Raw genomic sequence first — 6,811 nt, forward strand, 5'->3', positions numbered from 1 at the left:
GTGGACTGGGAGAAACAAAGAAGCATACTATGACAGCTGGAGCACCCTGTAGGACGAGGGGAAGGGGAGAAGGTGTGGCGAGTTCTCTGAACAGCCCTGCATGGGAGAGCAGTGAGCTTCATGCAGCTGGCGGTAGCACCCAGTCATCAGGGCAGAAAGCAGAGAAGTGGAGATGGCAGAGAAACAACAGTTGATTTTAAACAGCTGAGGTTGAAAAATGGAGGCTGATCCAAAGCTCTCATGCCCCAACCTAGAGGACCCCTCTCCCCATATCCTCCAAGATCAAACACTGCAGAGAGCCAGAGGAATCTGAGCAAATACTACCAAAACTGTCGCTAACACTGACAGGGACTGAGACTGAGGGTAGCAAGCATGATTAAACATTGATAAGAAAAAAAAAAAAAAGAAGCATATTAAGGCTTTATATAAATCAGAGATCCAAGAAATTTAGATGCCACCACTGGAAACCGAAAGAAAAATGCCTTCTTTGCAACAAGCTAAAGAGTGACCTTTATAAAATAAATCTTCTTTCTGGGGAAAAGCAGAATACACTTCCCTTAATGCCCAGGTAGAGAAATAGTCCATTAAACACCATGAACAACCAACATAACAAGGCATCTCAGAAAGAAAGAGAAAAATGTCCAGAAAATAAGATTACAGACATAGAAATATGTGGCTTAAATGACAAAGAATTCAGGATGGTATTTCTAAAAAGGACTCAATGAGATCCACATGAGATTCATATCAATAATTTCAGGAGTTGAAAAAACAACGAGATCAGAATGAGTTCTTTAGCAAAGAGATTGAAACTCTCACAAAGAACAGAACTTCTGGAGATAAAGAACACACTACAAGATTGAAAAATAAAATAGCAAGCATAGGAAATAGAGTCGACAAAATAGAGAAAAGGATCAGTGGTATTGAAGACAAAAATCTAGAAATAAATCAGAAGGGAGAAGAGAGAAACTGAAGAATATAATTAAAGAGAAATTAAAGAACTAGCTGATACCATTAGCTAATTAAAGAACTAGCTCATACCAAATATAATTAAAGAGAAATTAAAGAACTAGCTGATACCATCAGGAAAGGAAACAAAAGAATAATGGGCATTCTCAAAGAGGAGGAAAAGGAACAGGGATTAGAAAGCATTTTAAGACAAATAGTTGACGAGAATTTCTCAAATCTAAGGATTGAGCTGGAGCTTGAAATAAAAGAAGTCAATAGAACACTCAATTATGTCAACCAAAAAAGGCCTTCTACAAGACACATTGTTTTAAAATTATCAAAAATCAACAACAAAGACAGAATTCTCAGGGCAGCCAGGGTAAAGTGATGGTAATCTATAAAGGAATACCCACTAGATTATTGTCTGACTTCTCAGCACAAACCTTACAAGTAAGAAAGGAATGGAATGAATTTTTGAAACTATTAAATGAAAGGAACTACCAGCCAAGAATAATATATATAGCTAGGCTTTCCTTTAGATATGAAGGAGAAATAAAGACCTTTCCAGACATACAAAAATTGAAGGGAATTCTCGACTACAAGGCCTACATTACAGGAAATACTGAAAGAGATCGGCTCACTTAAAACAAAATGACAAAAGAAATACACAATTAGGAGTAAGGTGACTATCAGGCAAATAGAAGCAGAGGACTGCAACCTTTACTAAAAGCAGGGCATTATAAGCTTAAACAATAAGAGATTTGCTATAGAAAGATAGCAACAAATATTCAGCATAATAAGGACAAATTGAGACAGAAATGATGGAAAAGGGGAGGATTCAAAGATCTAAATTTACAAAAGAGAATGGAGATAAGGCATGTGCAGAAAAAAAATGGACAACTGTGTATATATATAATATTCCTTACGTATTCATAATGGTAACCATACGCCAAAGATTCAGAACTGAAGTATATAACATAAAACAAGAAGGACCAGAAGGAAAACCCACAAATCTCAACCAAAATAAAGAAAATAGAAACACAAGGACAGGGAAGCACCGAGGTACCAGAAACCAACAGAGAAAATGGTTATAAGAAGATCTCATATTTCAATAATCACCCTAAATGTAAATTGACTGAACTCACCAAAAAAAGGCACAGAGATGAAGACTGGATCAAAAAAAAAAAAAATCCAATCATAGGCTGCCTCCTTGAGACACATCTCAGTTCCAAAGACAAATATAGACTCAAAGTGAAAAGGTGGAAAATGATATTTCAAACAAAAGACATTCAGGGAAAAGTGGGAGTAGCAGTATTAATATCAGACGAAATAAATTTCAAAATAAAAAAGGTAAAGAAAGATACTGAGGGACACTTCATAATGATAAAGGGAATCATGCGCCAAAAAGACATAACTCATTAATATCTATGCTCCCAATCAGGGAGCCCCGAAATATGTAAAACAATTACTAACAGAAAGGACTAAAGAGAGAAACAGACCAAAACAGTATCATAGTAAGGGACCTAAATACCCCACTGTCAGATGTGGACAGATCATCCAAACAGAAAAATCAATACGGAAATAACATTTTTAAGGGACACATTAGACCAATCAGACATAATTGATATTTACTGAGTCTTTCATCCCAGAACAGTTGCTTATACATTCTTCTCTACTGCACAGGGAACATTCTCAAGTATTAACCACATACTGGGACACAGAGATAGCCTCAACGAATATAAGAGTGTTGAAATCCTAACAACCATATTCTCTGATCATAATGCTTTGAAACTAGAGTTCACTGTAAAAAGAAAGAGGGAAGAACTACAAATACATAGAGATTAAACAACGTGCTACCGAAGAATAACTGGGTCAGAGATGAAATAAAAAGAGATCAAAAGGTACATAGAATCTCTTGATAATGATAGTACAACATATCGAAACGTTTGGGACACAGCAAAAGCAGTCATCAGAGGAAGGTTCATATCATTACAGGCCTATCTCAAAAAATAAGAATGAGCTTAAATAAACAACCTATTGTTTAATCTTAAAAAACTAAAAAAGGAAGAAAAAATTAGGCCTAAAGTCAGCAGAAGGAAAGAAATAATTAAAATTAGAGCAGAAATTAGTGAAATTGAAAACAAAACAAAAGTAGAAAAAATAAATGTGACAAAGAGCTGGCTTTTTGAGAAAATTAATATAATTGACAAGCCCCTGGCTAGACTCACTAGAGAAAAAAGAGAAAGGACACAAATAAACAAAATCAGAGATGAAAGAAGGGAAATACATAGAAATACAAAGGATTATACAAGAATACTATGAAAAAGTGTATAACACCAAATTTAGTAACCTAGAAGAAATGGACCAGCACTTAGAAAAATACAAACTTTATAGATTGAATCAAGAAGAACCGGGAAATCTAAATAGACCGATCAGCAATATGGAAATTGAAACAGTCATCAAAAACCTACCAAAAAGTAAAAGTCCAAGACCAGATGGCTTCACCAGTAAATTCTACCAAATATTCAAGGAAGATTTTAAACCCATTCTCAAATTCGAAGAGGAGGCAATATTTCCCAACTCATTTTATGAGGACAATATCACCCTGATACCAAAACCCGGTAAAGATAACACACAAAAAAGAAAACTACAAAGCAATATATCTCATGAACACAGATGCAAAAATCCTAAATAACATACTAGCAAACAGAAAACAGCAACATATTAAAAAGATTATACACCATGATCAAGTAGGCTTCATCCCAGAGGCCCCGGGACAATTCAACATACGCAAATTGTTTAATGCGATACACTACATAAACAAATTAAAAAATAAAAATCATATGATCATATCAATAGATGCAGAAAAAGCCTTCGACAAGATACAGCATCCATTTATGATCAGAACGTTTAACAAAATCTGTATAGAAGGAAAGTACCTTAACATAATAAAGGCTATATGTGAAAAACCCTCAGCCAACATTATACTTAATGGTGAAAAACTAAAATCCTGCCCTCTAAGATCAGGAACAAGGCAAGGCTGTCCACTATTGCCACTGTTATTCAATATAGCATTGGAGGTCCTAGCAAGTGCAATCAGAGAAGAAAAAGATATAAAAGGCAAAAAGGAAAGGAAGAAGTCAAACTGTCACTATTTGCGGATGACATGATTCTCTATATCGAAAACCCTAAAGACTCCACAAGAACACTACTTGAAACAATAAGCAAATACAGTAAAGTTTCTGGATACAAAATCAACATTCAAAAATCCATAGCGTTCCTATACGCTAATAATGAAGGGTCAGAAAAAGAAGTAGAAAAAATAATTCTTTTTTCAAATGCAACAAAAATAATAATATGCCTAGGAATATATCTAATAAAACATGTAAAGGAACTATGTGATGAAAACTATAAGAACTTATTAAAAGAAACTAAAGAAGGTACAAAGCAATGCAAATATATTCTATGTTCTTGGATTGGAAGAATCAACATAGTTCAAATGACCATACTACCTAAAGTCTTACACAGATTTATTGCAATCCCCATCAAAATCCCATCAGTATTTTTTAAAGACATAGAACAAAAAATCATCACATTTGTATGGAAGCGCAAAACACCTGAATTTCCATAGCCATCCTGAGAAAGAACAACAAGGCTGGAGGCATAATTCTGCCTGACTTCAAATTATACTACAAAGCGACATTAATCAAAATGGAATGATATTGGCAGAAAAACAGACACACAGAGCAGTGGAACAGATTCGAGAGTCTAGAAATAAACCCATGTTTATATGGGCAAATAATTTTCGACAAAAACACCAAAAATATACAGTAGAGAAAGGAAAGCTTCATCAATAAATGGTGCTGGGAAAAATGGAAAGCTTCCTGCAAAGGAATGAAACTAGACTATTGTCTATCTCCGCACACCAAAATTAACTCAAAATGGATTAAGGACCTGGCTATGATATCTGAAACAATAAAATGCATAGAAGAATATATAGGCATTAAAGTCATGGACCTTGGACTTAAAGAGGATTTTAGGAATTTGACCTCAAGGGCAAGGGAGGTAAAAGTAATTATAAACGAATACCCAATTTTCAACAAACATCGCATGACAAAGAAATGAGAAAATCTCCCATTCAAAGGAACAAAGTAAATCTCCCAAAACTCACTCTAAAGAAACTCAAGTTTTCAACTTACTAGACAAAGTATTTAAAAGAACTGTCTTCAATATGCTCACAAAATTCAAGGAAAACACAGACAAGAAATTAAAGGAAATCAGAAAAAAAGGTATGAACAAAATAAGATTATCAACAAAAATATAGAAATTATAAAACAGAATTAAACATAAATTTTGAAGTTAAAAATCAAAATAACTGAATTGGAAAGGTCACCAAAGGGATTCGACAACAGATTCAAACTTGTAGAAGAAAGAATTGGTAAACTTAGGAATATGCCATTTGAAATTAGCAAATCTGAGGAGCAAAACTAAAAAAAAAAAAAAAAAAAAAAAAAAAAAGGAAAAATGAAGTAAACAAAGCCTATGGAAATATGATACATCAACAAACAGACCAATATACTTAAGGAAATCCTAGGAGGTGAGGAGAGAGAGATAAGAGCAGTGAGTCTATTTTAAAAAAGTAATGGCCAAAAATTTACTAAATTTGAGGAAAATTTGGATAACATGGATATAAAATACAAGAAGCTCAATGAACTCCAAATAAGATTAATATAAAAGAGCCACAGCAAGACACATTATGATCAAACTGCCAAAAGCCAAAAACAAGACAAAATTTTAAAAATAGCAAAAGAAAAATCACTCATAAAATATGAGATCCTCAATTAAACAAACAGGTTTTTTAGCAGAAACCTTGAAAACTGGAATGAAGTAGAATGATATATTTAAAATACTGAAAGAATAATAAAATTTAACCAAGATTCTACACAGGGCAAAAATGTCCTTTACGAATAAGGAAAAAATTCAGACATTATCAGAAAAGCCGAGGGAGTTCATTACCACTTGATCTATACTACTACAAGTGTGAAAAAGGAGTCTTTCAAGTTGAAATAAAAAGACATTTAGACAGATACTTGAGACCATACAAAAATAGAAAATTTCTGATAAAGAGAAATACATAGAAAAATATAAGAGCAATATTATTATAAATTTTGTTAATAACTCCACTTCTTAGTTTCCTATAGGATTTAAATGAGAAAAGTATAAAAAACAATTTGAAGTGTAGGTTAATACATACACAATACACAAAGATGTAATTTGTGACATCAATGACATAAGGGAGAGAGTGGCACTGTAAAAGAAAAGAGTTTTTATATGTGATTGAAGTTAGTATTAATTTGAAATAGATGGTTATAAATGTAGGTTATATGTAATTCCCATGGTAATCACAAAGAAAATATCTATAGAATGTATGTAAAAAGAAATGAAAAGGGAATAAAACATAGCAAAAAAAAAAAAACTAACAACAAAGGAAGTCATTAAGGAAGAAAATGAGGAACCAAATAGCTATAAAAATGTAGAAAACAAATAACAACATTGTAATAGTAACTTCTTACCTATAAGTAATCACTTTAAATGAAAATAGATAAAATTCCCGAATCAAAAGACATAGATCAGCAGGATAGATTAAAATGAAACAAAACAAAACAAAACAAAACTGGATCCAACTGTGTGTTCACTACAAGTGATTCACTTTAGATCTAAAGATAGGCATAGCTTGAAAGTGAAAAAAGTAGAAAAAGGTATAAAGGTATTTTATGAAAATAGTAAACAAAAAAAAGAGCAGGGATGGCTTTACTAATGTCATACAAAATAGACTTTAAATCACAAGCTGATATAAGACATAAAG

Source organism: Pteropus alecto, unplaced genomic scaffold, assembly GCF_000325575.1.
Source record: "Pteropus alecto unplaced genomic scaffold, ASM32557v1 scaffold250, whole genome shotgun sequence".
In the NCBI taxonomy this organism is placed as follows: domain Eukaryota; kingdom Metazoa; phylum Chordata; class Mammalia; order Chiroptera; family Pteropodidae; genus Pteropus; species Pteropus alecto.